This window comes from Pristis pectinata, chromosome 26 (assembly GCF_009764475.1).
Source record: "Pristis pectinata isolate sPriPec2 chromosome 26, sPriPec2.1.pri, whole genome shotgun sequence".
NCBI lineage: Eukaryota > Metazoa > Chordata > Chondrichthyes > Rhinopristiformes > Pristidae > Pristis > Pristis pectinata.
This window is the reverse complement of record NC_067430.1, coordinates 6,186,228-6,203,456: the sequence shown is the minus strand read 5'-3', so window position 1 is coordinate 6,203,456 and position 17,229 is coordinate 6,186,228. Positions and strand designations below refer to the sequence as shown.

Here is a 17,229-nt window from a genome sequence, read left to right as displayed (position 1 = left end):
CCAGACTTAAGGACAGCTTCTACCCCACTGTGATAAGACTATTGAATGGTTCCCTTATACAATGAGATGGACTATGACTTCATGATCTACCTTGTTGTGGCCTTGCACCTTATTGCACTGCACTTTCTCTGTAGCTGTGACACTTTGTATTGTTATTGTTTTTACCTGTACTACAACAATGCACTCTGTACTAACTCAATGTAACCGCACTGTGTAATGAATTGATCTGTATGAACGGTATGCAAGACAAGTTTTCAACTGTACCTTGGTACAATAAACAAATACCAATACCAATAGATCCTGGGCTATGCAGGGACTTGACAATCAGGAGCAGGCTTCAGGGATCAAATTGCTGCTGCATGCAAGTGTAGATAGGGGACTGGTGAGGGTTTGTGGTTTACCACTTGCAAGGCAGGGTGGACAACAACATCCAGTGTACCACAGATCTCGTGACTGTTGTAATCTCATGATCTCTCCTTGTCTGTGGTCCCTGGAACTTCAATGCTGGCTGTTTAAATATAGTTGTTCAAACAAGCCCAGGTTTGGACCATTGGGTGGGCCTCAGTTTACTCACTAAACAAAGACCTCCAGAACCCAAGGCAGAAGACTATAATCCAGCACAATAGAGTTCCAGCCTGAATTCCTGAGGATTATCCATATTCTCAATAATCTTCCTTTGGAGTAAAGGCCAAGGGAACTTCCAGACTAACCTTTCCAATAGGGATAGTGGTGAGGAGTAGGAACCTTGGCTGGCTGACTGAACTAACACAAGAACTGTAGAGCTCATAATGCTGTTCTGCTAAGTTCAGCCACCTCAAAATGCTCTTGAAGTCAAACTGTCAGCTTTCCAGTCCAATTCTGTTAAGGACAACATAGAACATAGAAAGTACTGCACAGGAACAAGCCCTTCAGCCCATGATATGTGTCGAGCAAGATGCTAAATTAAACTAATCCTTTTTGCCTGCACGTGAACCACCTCCCTCTATTCCCTGCATATTCATGTGCCCATCTAAAAACCTCTTAAATGCTTCCACCACTACCCCTGGTAGCCTGCTCCAGGGAACCTGCCACTCTCGGTGTAAAAAACTTGCCCCACACATCTCCTTTAAACTTTCCCTCTCTCACCTTAAATGCACGTCCTCTAGTATTTGACATCTCTACCCTGGGAAAAAGATTTTGACTGTCTACCCTATCTACCTCTCTTATAATTTTATAAACTTCCATCAGGTCTCCCCTCAGCCTCCGACATTGATCAGTGTTTTTATCCATTAGTCTATTGAAGGTAATATTTTACTTGGATCTACATTGATTAATGCAAACTTGCTGACTGATTGGTGAACCAAGGAAACCATCCTGAAACTGATCTGGGATCACAAACTTACAGAGTTAATGAATCTGGGATTTTGCCTGACCTGGAATTGAACCTAAGCAGACTGCAGCATGGCCGGATGCAGTCAAAAGATAAAGGAAGATATGGAGAGACACGAGACTGCAGATGCCAGAATCTGGTACAACACAGAAAGCGCTGGAGGAACTCAGGGGGTCAGGCACCATCTATGGAAAGAAATGGACAGTCGACGTTTCGGGTCGAGACCCTTCATCTGGACCCAGTTTCCCTCCATAGGTACTGCCTGACCCACTGAGTCCAGCACTTTCTATGTTGCATAAAGGAAGATTTGTTTTATGTGATATGTGTCCATCATCTCAGGATACCCCCCCCCCCAGTCTTTTTACGGCAAATGATTGACTTTTAAAGAGCAGTCCAAGTGGTAATGAAGGAAATGTAGCAGCCAATATTGATATAGCAAGGTTCCGCAAAACAGGAATATCATAACGACCAAATAATCAGTTTTCGTAGTGATGTTACTTGCTGGAAATTAGAGAGACAGGAATGCAAGACCTCAGTTTCTATATTTCACATTTAAACTTAGGGCTTTGAACAATGCTGGTGAGAGAACTATGTTGGTGGGAAATTATCATTCATTAATGCACTCACTGAAGCTGTGGGCTGTCTTATTGATTTTGCCTCAGTCTTGCTGTTTTGAATCTCTTTCCAATGAGTCAGTGCAAGAATGTGCAGCCTTGCGATCTGTCTTTACAATTCCAAGCTGCCACAGATGAAGAATGGGAAAAATAATTGCAATGTCTAAATCTGAAGATGGTGAAATAGTCTTATGAGGTTTGTCCAGTCACTTCAACAAACTAAGTGAAGTCCATGTGCAGAATGTAACAACCAGGCTTTCAGGTCCACAATGTCCAACTGAGGAACCATTCAGACTGGGAACTGACAGAGAAATGCTGAAGTCTGTTTTCTCCGGCAGAGAGAATAGACTCAGGATGAACTAGGACTTTATTCCTCGGAGCTTAGGAGACTAAGGGGAGACCTTATAGGGGTGTGTAAAATCATGAGGGGCATAGATAGGGTGAATGCACATGATCTTTTTCCCGATGTTGGGGAATCAAGAACTGGAGGGCATAGGTTTAAAGTGAGAAGGGAAAGATTTAATGGGAAACTAAGGGGCAATTTCTTCACACAGAGGGAAGTGTGTATATGGAATGAGCTGCCAGAGGAAGTGGTTGAGGCAGGTACATTAACAACATTTAAAAGGTATTTGCACAGGTACATGGATAAGAAAGGTTTAGAAGGATATGGGTCAAACATGAGCAAATGGGACTAGATTAGATGGGCATCTTGGTTGGCATGGACGAGTTGGGCCATAGGGCCTGTTTCCATGATGTATGACTCCATGACTCTATAACTGGTCATTTAGAGCTGACAGAAGGAGACATTTATTTACTTAAAGTGCCGTACACCTTTGGAATTCTCTAGCCTAGGTGGCTGTGGTTTGATCTTGTTGGTAAAAGTCAATAGGTTTTTGGACCCTAAGGGAATCCAAGGATATGGGATTGGGCAAGAAAGTAGATGAGGTTTAGAATATCATTGAATGGTGAAAGTCACATGGCCCATCCACATTTCAATATTTTGGATTGGATCACCCTATTGGACTGGCCCTCAGGCGAATTCTGCTCCGTTCGAAGATCTGCAGCCCATGGTGGAGGTCACATGACTGATCCCAATCCATGCTCATTCCTTTATTTTCTTTTCTCTTTTCTGTCTCTAACTTCTGGATTATAATGGAATTGTTACCTTGGCAAATTTGGTTTGCATTCTGTCTTATGCCTTTCCTGTATTCTCTACCCATCCCCCTCTCTGCAACTGAAAACATGCTTGTCTTCTCACCTGACCAGCCCTGATGAAGGACCTTCGACCTGAGACATGAATTCTGTTTCTCCCTCCGCGGATGCTGCCTAACCTACTGAGTATTTACTGCATTTTCTGTTTTTGCTTATGATTTCTTGAACTTCCCTATGTATTACATTAAGTCAGAAAAGTAAATGTAACTGGTTCCCAGGTCCAGGGACATCACTTCTGGTGTCTCCAGGGCTGTACAATTTCTGACTAAGACTGAGCATCCTTCAACCCACAAGAGAATAACACAGCCCGACTCTGAGGCTTGGAGCAATGAATACCACACCTCCAGGTCATTCACAAAGCTGCATGGCCCCAGATTACCCTTAATGACCATTAATAAAGCACCTCCTGACATTATTTGGCCATGTCTCTGCATGGAGTATGTGAATGATTGATAATGCCTCCTTTATAACTTCATCCTGCTGAATTATTAGCCATCATTTTGTTCTAAACCTATGTTTTTGGTCCCAGAAAATGTAAGTTAATTGGTCTTATGAATTGCATCTTGTCAGCTCGTATTTAATTGTCTCAGTGTGGACCTCCTCTTGCGTCTATAGGGACCTCCTCTTGCCTCACTGTGCACCTTCTCTTGCCTCTATATAGACCTTTCCTTCCCTCTCTGTGGACCTCCTCTTGCCTCGGTGTGAATCTTCTCCCACCTCCATGTGGACCTTCTCCTGCCTCAGGGTGGAGCTCCCCTTTGCCTCAACTTAGACCTTTTCTTCCCTCTCTGTGGACCTTCTCTTGCCCTGGCTACTTGTCCATGTCTGTCACTCACTACACACTTCTCCCTTCACTTCCCATTCAGTAGAAAGCTAAGCTTGCTAAAACACAACATACAGGTAGACTTTGACCATATGAGATGTTCTACCATGCCCCCAGCACACACTTTAGTAGCTGACAAAAACTTATCCAGGCTGTTGGGTATGGCTTTTGGAATCAACACAGAGAATGGGGCGGAAAGTGGATGGAATTCATCTCACCATTTCTTCACCTTCTCTCTTCCACCTACGTTCCTCTGCTTCTGGATGTGCGACCTGCCGGACACCAGGTTTTCGCTAATGTCCAATTTTTTCCGCTCAGTAACTGCTCTTGCATGATGTTAGCACATAAACTAATGCGGTTAAATTGCTCTATGGTTCTCAGCCATTTGGAACCAATGTAAATCAACAGGTGAACGTCAGTCCCTAACTCCGTGGGTTGAAGTTAGTCAAGCTGCCATAACCTGGATAATGCATATGTGTGTGAGAGACGGAGATACAAGAGACTGCAGATGCTGGAATCTGGAGCAAAAAACAAACTGCTGGAGGGACTCAGCGGGTCAGGAAGATCTATGGAGTGAAATGGACAGTCCAGATGAGGGGTCTCGGCCTGAAATGTCCACTGTCCATTTCCCTCCACAGATGCTGCCTGACCTGCTGAGTTCCTCCGGCAGTTTGTCTTTCCTAATGCATATGTGTGTTCCTCATCAACACTCCAGGTGATTGCCCCTTTGCTCTTCATCAGTGGATAGGTTGGCAGGTCAACATCACCTTCCAAGAGGGGGTTACAAGTGAGGTTATCGCCCACAACACCCAATGTCCATAAATAATACAAATCCATAGGATTCTTCAGTCAATTAATTTATCTGACACACTTTCTCTTAAACACTTCCTGCGTATAATTGAAAGAGGAAACACAAGTGGCATCGATGCATTGTAAACTGTATTGGTTTGTCGACTCAAAGAATGTAAGATATAAGATCTTTATTCGTAACGTACATAAAAACACACAGTGAAATACATCTTTTGCGTAGAGAGTCCTGGGGGCAGCCCACAAATGTCGCCACGCTTCCAGCGCCAACGTACCGTCACCCACCCTGGTCATTCTCTTTTCTCTCCTCTTCCATCAGGCAGAAAATACAGGAGCCTGAGGGCAGGTACCACCAGACTTAAGGACGGCTTCTATCCCACCGTGATAAAACGATTGAACGGTCCCCTTATATGATGAGATGGTCTCTGACCTCACGATCTACCTTGTTATGACCTTGCACCTTATTGCACTGCACTTTCTCTGTAGCTGTGACAATTTACTCTGTACTGTTTTTTTTACCTGCACTACCTCAATGAACTCTGTACTACCTCAATGTAACTGCACCATGTAATGAATTGACCTGTACGATTGGTATGCAAGACAAGTTTTTTACTGTACCTCGATACAAGTGACAATAATAAACCAATACCAATACCATAGCATGCCCACAACTTCCTAACCCGTACATCTTTGGAATGTGGGAGGAAACCGGAGCACCCGGAGGAAACCCACGCAGACACGGGGAGAACGTACAAACTCCTTACAGACAGTACTTGTGTCGTTGGCACTGTAATAGTGTTATGTTAACTGCTACACTACCGTACCTGCCCCATAAAGAAAGATATGCTGATTGTATTCTACTTCCTGTATATATTTTTATGAATAAAGTATAGTTTTGAAAGAAATATTCATCTGATGAACTACCCTTCAAAGCAAGTGTGAATTTTCAACAGATATTTGCAAAGAACACATTTTGTGTATTAACAGTTTGGTTTGTCTTGCTATATAGCACATAGAGATTAATTTAGCCCTTAAATTTACACTTAGATAATCCACATAAAGACTGTACTCTGACTTGCTAAGAAGGAGGTAGCTTCTTTTATTGAAAAGTATTTCACCTCAAATGTGAATGTCTGGCACCTTGAGATTTCGAAAATGTCCTCAGGAGATAATGGATTGAATTCCCCATCAGGCTGCTGGCGAGCTGAAGAGAGGTGCAGAGATTCATAGGTAAACTATGGCAGGTCTATTATTGGACTGAACTTCTTTGGCCAAATTTCTCATCTTCTCTCACTCATTTTCTTTATGTTTCTCTTCTGCTGATATCAACCAATCCCAGGTCGGGAACCATGCACATTACCTTTGTGGAAAAGATCCCTCTACATCATTGCAGTAATGTGTTTAAACCTCAGCATCAGATGACCGAGGCACATAATCAAAGAGACTGCTCTGAGCAACAATCCATGTGATCTACTTGAGCGAGACTGGAGTGTGCTGAGTGACTCTGGGCTGACTATCATTTGCAGCTGAGCAGAGAATTCTCAGTGTCCTGAATGACACTTGTCCTTCACTTTATATCACCAACTGAAGTGAAATTTGTTATGCAAATACTTGAGCGATGTTGGTGCACACTGTGGCATCAGCAGTTGCTAACAATGATAGTTGTGGGAACCCTTTAGATTCCTGCAAGACTTGGTAAGGGGCTATAGGAATCCAGACTGTTTTAATCCAAATTCCCATCACCACCCAAAGAAATCGAGAAGGTTGTTGCGGCAAATATCCTTTTTCATTACATAGCTTTGACTTCTGAAATCATACAGAGAGAGTCACAGAGAGAATCACAGAGAGATACAGCATGGAACACAGACCCTTTGACCCACTGAGTCCATGCTAACCATCAGCCACCTATTTGCACTAATCCTACATTCCTGTCATTTTTGTTCTGCCCACCTCCTCATCAACTCCCTCCAGATTTTACCACTAGGCCCAATTTACAGTGACCAATTAACCTACCCACCTGCATGTCTTTGGGATGTGGGAGGAAACTGGAGCACCCAGGGAAAACCCAGAACATGCAAACTCCATGGAGACAGCACCAGAGGTTAGCATTGAACCTGGATTTCTGGTGCTGTGAGGAGCAGTTCTAGTTGTTGCACCACTGTGACATCCAAAATTGAGGAAACTTTACTGTCTATGTAAGCTTTATACATCTTAACCTGAGATTCATTGATACTTTCAGTGGAGCAAGAGGAGATTTAATAAAATTGTAGTTCAACTCTAGAGTAAGACGACTGTAATTTACTTATGACTTCACTGTGCTCAATATTCCAACAACCTGACATGCATTAATTCCAATAAATCTTGAAGGACATGACAGAAAGAAATATTTGAGGTAGGCAAAACAAGAGATTCAAATCTCAGAACAAACTGGTAAAAGCAGCAAGAAATTAAGGCAAAGGAAAGTCAGGAAACAACGTAAGAAGTTTAGGTGACGAATTCAACTTCAAAGGTCGCACAGAGTGCCTGATTGCAAATTGGCACCAAATTTCAATTAATTCCAATGAAAAAAAAATAAAGCAAAAGAGACTGACAATTCAATATTTTCTGTTTCATTCCACGCCAAAGTGAAATTTTGCTTGCTGAATGTTATTTTCAAAGATTAAATCCTTTCTTTTCACTTCTTTCAGTTTGCTGAATTATTTCGCCTGGTCATTGTCTTCAAAGAAGAATCCTTTCTCTGAAGAACAAGCTGAAAAGTTAGCAATTATTTCTGTTCCTATTTCATACTTGGCCTGTGTTCAGTTGGTGTCATCAGCTGCAGAAATAATTAGCTTCACTGCTGTAAAAAGAGGACAAAACCAGACTGGGACTAGAAATTGTGCATGTGTGGCCATTTGGTGAAGAGAGGATTAAACTTGGCTGCAAAGCCATCTCTAATTGCTCATTGTATCCATATGAATGTGGCAGGTAGCCACCTGGGTAAGCTTTCAGTGACGAGTTTTCTGGAGAAGCAGATAAAAGTAACTCAGAAAACCACAGATTCAAAGATTGCAGAAACAGAGAAGGCAAAAAAAATCTTTCTACAAAGAGGGTCCGTACATCTTCTGCAAGCTCAAAGGAAGAACTTATCATTCTGAATTCATACCTTTCCTTTCAATTCTTTCAAAAAGGAACTTGTTGACTTCTCAAAATGCTAATCTGCAAAAAAAAGGGAAATGCTGACTATTAGGGATAAATAGTGAGAGATGAAGCACAGAACTCAGAGAGCACCACTCTATTTGTAATTGAATGCTAAATATTTTAATGATAAATCTCTCAACATTCTCAGTTTGCAATGCATATTTCAAAATTATCATTTTTCTTCTCAGGCAGTTCCCCCGGGATTGAAGGTGATTTGCTTTCGCTCTGGTTTTGTGTGTTCTGAGATTGCTAATGAGACCAATGTGGGAACGACAGACTCTTCCACAATAGGTAAGGAGGGGACTGACAGGGCAGCTGGTAGCGTTGTGAGGTGGTCTGCTCTTTCCACCACTTAAGCCAGGCTTTTGTGCTCTCGCAGTGCATGACCTTGAGATTTTCAATACTATCTTGAATACTCCTTCTCCACATTGAGTGACGGTGGGCAAAATGTACCCAGGAAACAATGGGGACATTGCAATTCTTCAAGGAGACCTTGGAGCACATATTTGAATCTTATCCTTTGTCCACCTGGTTGACAAAGCTCAGCTCAGCACATCACGAAAATCAGCCTCCCCTCGATGGATGCTGTCTACAATTCTCACTGCCTCAGTAAAGCAGCTAACATAATCAAAGACCCCTTCCACCCCAGACATTCTCTCTTCTCCACCCCTCCCATCAGGCTGAAAGCATGCACCATCAGGCTCAAGGACAACTTCTATCCCGCTGTTATAAAACTATTATACGGACCTCTTGTACGATAAGATGGACTCTTGACCTCATAATCTACCTCTTTATGGCCTTGCACCTTACTATCTGCCTGCACTGCACTTTCTCTGCAACTATGACACTATATTCTACATTCTGTTATACCCTTTCCCTTGTACTACCTCGATGTACTGATGTGATGAAATGATCTGTATGGATAGTATGCAAAACAAAGTTTTTCACTGTACCTCGGTACATGTGACAATAAAAAAAACAATTTATCTCTTCCAATTTCAGTGCTCAGAATAGGGTCTGTTTTGGGAATTTGGATTTGGGAATCCCAATGATGTAGCCTGCCCAGTGTTGCTAACTAGCACAACTCGAGCCTCAATATGATGAGTGTTGGCCTGGGAGAGGTACTGCTGTTGGCTTGACTATCCTGCCAGTCAATTTAGTGAATTCTGTAGAGACAGCATTGGTGGTATTCTTTCCCAGTGCAAAATCACTACATTAGTGATATGATGATGAAATCTTTAAAATTTAAAGTGATAAAGTTAGCCTTCTGTAGGTTGGGCATAACTGAAAAGTTGAAAATCAGAAACTGTAGCTCCTGGAAATCTGAAATAAAAATTGCTGGAAACACACTTCAGCCTGAAGCCATAACTCTTTTTCTGTGGATACTGCCTGACCTACAGTCATAGAGAGATACAGCACGGAACCAGGCCATTCAGCCCATTGAGTCTGTACCAACCATCAACTACCCATTTACACTAATCCTACTTTAATCCCATTTTTTGTTCTCCCCCCAGATCCCCCCACTCACCTCCACACACAGGCACAGTAGTATAGCAGTTAGTGTAACGCTTTACAGCACCAGCGACCGGGGTTCAAATCCAGCCACTGTCTGTAAGGAGTTTGTACGTTCTCCCTGCGTCTGCGTGGGTTTCCTCCGGGTGCTCCGGTTTCCTCCCACATTCCAAAGACGTACGGGTTAGGAAGTTGTGGGCATGCTACGTTGACGCCGGAAGCGTGGCGACACTTGCGGGCTGGCCCCCAGAACATTCGACGCAAAAAGATGCATTTCACTGTGTGTTTCGATGTACATGTGACTACTAAAGATATCTTACATCTTATCACACGAGGAGCAATTTACAACAGCCAATTAACCTACCAACCCACATGTCTTTGGGATGTGGGAGGAAACCAGTACACCTGGGGGAAACACACACAGTCACAGGAAGAATGAACAAACTCCACACAGACAGCAGCTGAGGTCAGTATTGAACCCAGGACTCTGGCGCTGTGAGGCAGTGACTCTACTAGCTGCGTATGCTAGCCATTAACTGAGCATTTCAAGCATTTTCTGCAGATTACATTTCAATAGGGCAGTTAGTCTTCCACCACCTTTCCCGAGTCGTCATTCTTTAGGTGTGTCACCATGCTGTACACATCCCTGGGCCTTAGAATTCTCCACTCCCGAGCAATAGGCCAAAGAGGAGAGGAGCAGATATTGCAGTGCAGCTGATCTTTCATAGGGATTGCGATCTTAGTTCAGGTCAAGATTAAGCTGAGCTACATGAGCTAGTGGTTAAATTGCTGAACTTGTATCCTGGACTGTTGATCTAATGACAAGCAAGGTGCATTAACGCAAAACTATTCAATTGGCATTACAACTGGACTTGGTCTGTTGGAGTTAACTGTGGGTGATACAAAGCAATGACTATTGTCAGTGAGCACTAATTATACTAAATAGCACCTACATGTTTCTTTTAATTTAATGCAACAGACAATTGGCTGTTATTAAGTTTTTAACTTTGGGACCAAGTTGTAACAGTACTTGTCAGCACACTTACTTATTTGTTACTTCCTGGCAGGATTTTAGAAGTCAAACTTTCAGCTTTATCTTCTCAGAACATTCCTATCTCTTGACCAAAATTGAAGGCACCATTTTAATTTATAGCATCTAAGTGGGATCTAGCATGCCACTAACCAATCGTAAATCTATTATGTATCAGTGCTTCTCAGGTAGTGACTTACCCAGAGTCAATTCAAGGAGAGGTGATAAGATCAGTTGCTGACTACAGCCCCAATTTAACTTGATTCAACTCATTCTAGGTAATTATTTACCAGCAGAGTTGCAGCTCTCAGCATGACTCACACTCACTAAACAAAGCAGACTGGAAATTTGAGGGTAATTTACACAAGATAGCCACACGAATGATAGAGAAATGGGAGGGAAGGATTAACGTTTGGGAAGGAAGGGTTAGATAGATATTAGAGCAGGATAAAATGTCAGTACAACATCGTGGGCCAAAGGGCCTGTACTGTGCTGTAGTGTTCTATGTTCTAAGATCTTAAAATGAATGGATTGAAATTCATGGGCAATGTGTAGCAGAACTTCTGTTATGTGCTGGGAGCTGGGAATGTTCTGACCATCAATGGGTCCCGTAATGTAACTCCACAATTTTTGATTGGTCATTTTACAGACTGCCATCTACTAAATGATATAATAACAACTATACAGATGTAAATCCAAGCTCATCCAAGCCCACAAATCCACGCATACAAAAGCATGTCTTTGCAATGGAAGACCACAGTTCCTTGTGGTGTTACGGGAACCATTGTGAAGTTTAAGCACAGACACAGGATGGATGATTTTATATGTTAGTTAACATTAAATTCTTCATCTACCCAACCCCCACCCATCCTTTCACCCATTTCCACTGCCTCAGTAAATACAGTGTTGATGAGTCCCACCTAGAGGTTGGACAAACTTGGATTGTTTTCTTTGGAGTGTCGGAGGCTGAGGGATGACCTGATAGAAGGGTATAACATTATGAGAGCCATGGATAGGGTAGACAGTTTCCTCCTGGGGTGGAAATGTCAAATATGAGAGAACATGGCTTTAAGGCGAGAGGGGGAAAGTTTAAAGATTTACGAGGCAAGTTTTTCCACACAGAGAGTGGTAGGTGCCTGGACCACACTGTCAGGGGAAGTGGTGGAGTAATAATGTTTAAGAGGCATTTAGACAAACACACGAACAGGCAAGGATGGAGGGATATGGACCACATGCAGGCAGATGTGCATTTTAAAGTGGCATCATGGTTAGCACAGACATTGTGGGCTGAAGGGCCTGTACAGTTCTATGTTCTATGAGACCAGGAGGGATCTGGCTCAATCCCAATGCTGCACAGTATCAGTTGTTTCCAGCACAGTTAAGGAGATGTGCTTTGATTGTGCCCAGTGTGAAGTGGCTACCTCACAAAGCCCCCTGTTGGAACCCATAAGACATACAGGTGTCGGCTGAGGGGAGTGTGAGACTTTACATGAAACCTTTGATTTGTCTCCATCAGTGTTCACACTGGCAGAAACGTTTGCCAGCATTGGACTCCTGATTCCAGTATTTTGAAGAAAATATAGATTGGAAGGAGCCTGAATTATACTTAAGGCTGAGGTAGATTTTGGGAGCTTTTAGGGGATCAGTGGTTATGGAAATGAGGCAGGAAAGTGGAGTTGAGTCCATGGACCAGTCGTGGTCTCAGTGAATGGCAGAGCACTCAAGGAGCTGAATGGTCAACTCCTGGTACTTCTTAAGTATTTATGAAATATAAAAATCCAGCATCAGAGAGACCCTGAGAGCTACTAGCAAGTCAGTTCCCTCCCTATCATTTAATTGGAGGTGCCTATAGCAAACATCCTACTTTAGTGAGATATCCTTATTTAACCATAGGTAGATACCTTACACGTTGCCCCTTGATGACATTTAGGAAGGAGAATTGGTGCTTGAATACCCTGGGTTGAAACAGACTGCTGCTGACCCCCCTCTCCCTCCCCCCTTCCTTCTCCTACCTCTTGTAGTCACTTTTGCTTCTTTCTGCCTACTGCTCGTTGTCCAAGTCCTGCCGTATTCCAAGGGGCATGCCGACTGTGGCAACGATGTCCGGAAGTAAGCAGTTAAGAGTCAAGCCAAGGTCCATCGGCATTTGCGAACAACTCCCAGCAACTTTACAAGGCTAAAGAAAGCACCAGACCACTGTGAGATCATTGAAACAGTCAGTGGAAATCAATCAGCAACTAACCTGCAGGAAGTTAATGATCCCTTTAACTGGTTCCTGCTGTTGAACACATGTTCAGCTGTGCAAAGTTAGGGAAGGACATTAGCTGGAACATTGAGCTCTAATTTAGCAAAACTGGCATCAAATCTGCATTGCATGCTGATTCTCACCATGATCTGTCCACTCAGCATACTTCCACCAGACACCAGTGTTATACATCCAGAGAGCTTTGTGACTACCACATTTGCTGCTCTCAGCCCATCCCATATCTCTCCTTATAATTCCCTCTGCAAAAGACGCTAACAGTTTTCAACAAATACTATCATAAAAACATAGAAAAGTAAGAGTGGGAATAGACCATTTGGCCCAGTAAACCTGCTCCACTACTGAATATGACCACGGCAATATTATAGTCCCACTTTCTCCCCATACCTTGATTCCTCAGGAGGCTAAAGAAATTTGGCATGTCCCCTTTGACTCTCACCAATTTTTATTGATGCACCATAGAAAGCATCCTATCCAGATGCATCATGGCTTGGTGTGGCAACTGCTCTGCCAGAGACTGCAAGAAACTGCAGAGGGTTGTGGACACAGCTCGGCACCTCGCAGAAACCAGCCTCCCCTCCATGGACTCTGTCTACACTTCTCGCTGCCTTGGTAAAGCATCCAGCATAATCAAAGATCCCACCCACCCAGGACATTCTCTCTTCTCCCTCATTCCATTGGGCAAAAGATACAAAAGCCTGAAAGCACGTACCACCAGGCTCAAGGACAGCTTCTAACTAACTGGTATAAGACTATTGAACGGTCCCCTAGTACGATAAGATGGACTCTTGACCTCACAATCTACCCTGTCACAGCCTTGCACTTTATTGTCTGCCTGCACTTTCTCTGTAACTGTAACACTTTATTCTGCATTCTATTATTGTCTTCCCTTGTACTACCTCAATGCAGTGTTGTAAAGAAATGATCTGTATGGATGGCATGCAAAACAAAGTTTTTCACTGTACCTCGGTACATGTGACAATAATAAATCAATTTACCAAGTTACCATATGTATCTAGAAATCTATCTATCTCTTTCTTAAATATATTTATGAACTTAGCCTCCGCTACCTTCTGTGGTAGAGAATTTCACAGATTCACCACCCCTGGATAAAGAAATTTCTCTCATAACAGCCCTAAATATTTTACCCATGTCCTGAAACTCTAGCCCCTGGTTCAAGGAATCCTCAGCCAGGAGAAACCTTCTCCCTGCATCAGGCCTGATGACTCTTTCATAAATCTGTATTGACTTGGCTAAATATATTGCGATTTTGGAACCTAAAGAATGTTGGAAGATCACAAGAAGTGTTTCCCCCCCAGTTTCAAATCCTTGAATGCAGGTCATGAGGTCAAAGGAATTACATAGCTTTTTTGCCTACTAATTTGTCCAGAATGTTCATTTTACTAACATAAATCACTTTATATTCCTTGCATTCATTAGACTCTTGCAATCTCGGGAACATTGTTTGTGCTTTCTGCTGTGAAAATGGACCTGAAAGACTTGAAATGAATTTGTACATGAAAATGTGCCAAAATAATGTGTTAGGGAGATCAAAGCCAGTTTCTTCTATTGCAGGGAGGTAATGTCTGAAGGTGGACCTTTGGTTGATTCTATTTTCATGAACAGAAACAGGAAGCAGGAGCTTTGATCTGGCCTGTGGCTCAAGATTTATCAATGTATCAATGTCAAGAATGGGTTCATTATCATGTATTTCTTCAGCATCTACAAGTATGTCTTTTGTTGAAATCATCTGTTCTATATGGATATGACTTCTGATACAAAGCAGGTATTTTTCTGGACCACAGATCTGAACAACTTTACCGAGGTCCCTTTGCTGCATCTCACATTTGTTCATTCTTCTGGCGATCCTACTCTCATCCAGTGGGAAAATTGCTTTTCTTTTCCTCAAAACCTTGCCCTTTTAGTCAGTTATCATCTTTCTACTCTCCTCAGTGAGGTAGGCTGTGCCAGGTTTGAAGTCAACAATGCTTTCACAGATCTGCTGGGGTAAAATTTAGTGTGTTGTACAGTGGCAAGCAAGTTAAAAAACCAATGATTGATCACTTACCTCTTGTTTCTTCAAGGCTTCTTTTAACACATCAATAATCCTTAGAAAGATTCACCTGAATAATTAAAAGGATTCTCGTCCATCGTCGCATTTGGCCTGATCTCATCAATGTCTACTCTCGCAGAGTTTCTAACAATTTACGCTTCCATGATCAGGTCTGCTTTCTTTCTCATGGCTCACACCATTTCTTTGCAGTTCATGTTTGGTCCAGTGTGGCAGCAGGAACTTTGAACACGTTGCACGATGATTGGCACAGCTGATGCACGCCCAGCGCACCTCTTGTGTAAATGGGCATCATATACACTAAGGAATGTGATCATAATGCGCACTAAAGGCCCTGGTCCCATTTCACAATCGATTTTAGGCTATAAGTCAGTTCCATAACACATAAAAAACACGTACTGGTTAATTGAATTGTTTGGCCAATGGGTTCATTTAACAACTCTGCCACTTCTTTATTCACAATAAAATTTCTGCGATCTTACCCCTGAAAGATCTACAGGCCATCCCTGAGTTACAAACGTCTGACTTTATGGACAGCCCTATGTACGAGCGAGCTCCCATAACATTGTTCAATTCAAATGTCCAACTTATGGACGTACATTTGTTCCTACGAATGGCAGAACTAGTTTCCTCTTCGTCTCTTCACTTTTGGTAATTGTTCTTTCTTATCAGTCTCGTGGGCTTTTGATGTCATTTGTTGCAATACTGTGGAGGGGTGGTTACCATACTGAGTGATTTTTGTACAGTTTCTGACTTATGGACAAAATCTACAAAGCTGAACGTCTGTAAAAAAGGAACCCGTTTGTTACCAGGGGACAGCCTGTGTTTTGACTTTCACCGATATTGTCTTTTCATCATCGTTGTTAAACTTCCCAGAAGTTGGTTCTATACTTTATGCTACATTATTTTCATTTGCCATTTTTTCCTACTTCAATTTCTTGGTCATTCTTTGCCAACTTTGCAATACCCTCTCAATCCTCAGCCTGATTGGTTTTTTGATGCAGGATTGTAAATACCTAATGCTGTCCTTAGTTTCTCTAGTTGGCTGCGAATGCATCACTTTTCCATGGGGTCTTTATTCATTAGTTATTCCTCTTACTTTCGCTGAGAATCATGAATTATTTCTTTAAAAGTTTGCCTTGCCATTGTATCACTTTACCTAATTCCCTAGGCTATGTATAGCTAACAATAGTGTGTGCATCTTGGAGAAGAATCACTAACTGAGCATTAATGGCAGGAGCCCTGGTCTGGAACGTGCGATTGAGAATTAGCCCACAAGTGCTGCAGCAATACAGCTGCTGTCTCACAGCTCTTGGGAACCTGGTTCAATCCTGACATCCGGTGCTGTCTGTGTCAAGTTTGCACATTCTCCCTGTGACCTCATGGGTTGCCTTCAGGGGCTCCAGTTTCCTCCCACTCCCAAAGACATAGATTCATAGAGTTGTACTGCACAAATGCAGGCCCTTCAGCCCACCATGCCCATGCTGACCTTTTTGTCCTCCTGCACTAATCCCATTTCATATTAAATATTGAAACTTAGTTTGACCTTCAGGCTCCTTTAAGGTTCATTTTACCCAGTGAATCATAAACCACCACAGAAGAATTGGTGGATTCAGAGTGGATGAAAGAACAGTAGTTCTGTAAGGAAAACATTTAAATAATGAGATTTCAAATGTTATACATTTCAGCCTAACCTCGGGGATTTCATGTCCCAGTACTCCTTGCTGTTTGTCTAACACACAACACCCTGACTTTTCCCAAATCCAGACCAACTCATCATAGCATGTTTCAGAAGATTAGTTAATACAATGAATTATCAGGATTGTGTTACTCTAAACTACCAAACTCCAAAAATACAGTGAGCACTCAGTAGGCTGATAAATAACACAGGTTAAGTGCCTGCTTCATTGCTGAGTCCTGTGCATGGATTCTGTACACTTGGAATTATTCAATGTGTGCTATGGAGAAAAGTTTATACACATAGGTAGGCTAGCTTTGTCCCAAATGTCAGGTCTGTTCATCAACCAAGTTAATAGCATTCCTAAATCATATACCTATGGTAGAGTTTTCATTAAAGAGTAATTTAATTAAAAAGCCTTTGTAATGAAACCACAAAGCAAAGCACAATCAAACTTACATATTTCTGTACCATTATCCAATTGACCTTTTCTCATTAATTTTACAAGAAGTTATAAATAGAGTAAGTATCAAAAACCAAAAGGATCTGACTTACATCCTACTCACTGCCACGACTGGAACTCACTTGCTGCTCATGAGTTATTAGATCAGCACAATCATTAAATACATGTCCAGTCCCATACACCTTAGGGTTGTGGTGAAATAGTGGT

At 42.3% G+C, this 17,229-nt stretch overlaps 1 long non-coding RNA gene across 1 annotated transcript in view; it reads right to left on the bottom strand.

Annotated features, from left to right (window-relative positions):
* Nucleotides 1–12,585, bottom strand: part of LOC127583293 (uncharacterized) — a 99,176-nt gene extending 86,591 nt beyond the window's left edge. Inside the window, exon 1 of the long non-coding RNA XR_007958240.1 lies at nucleotides 12,560–12,585. This is a non-coding gene — a long non-coding RNA (uncharacterized LOC127583293). The remainder of the gene's footprint in view (nucleotides 1–12,559) is intronic.
* Between the last annotated feature and the right edge of the window lie 4,644 nt (nucleotides 12,586–17,229).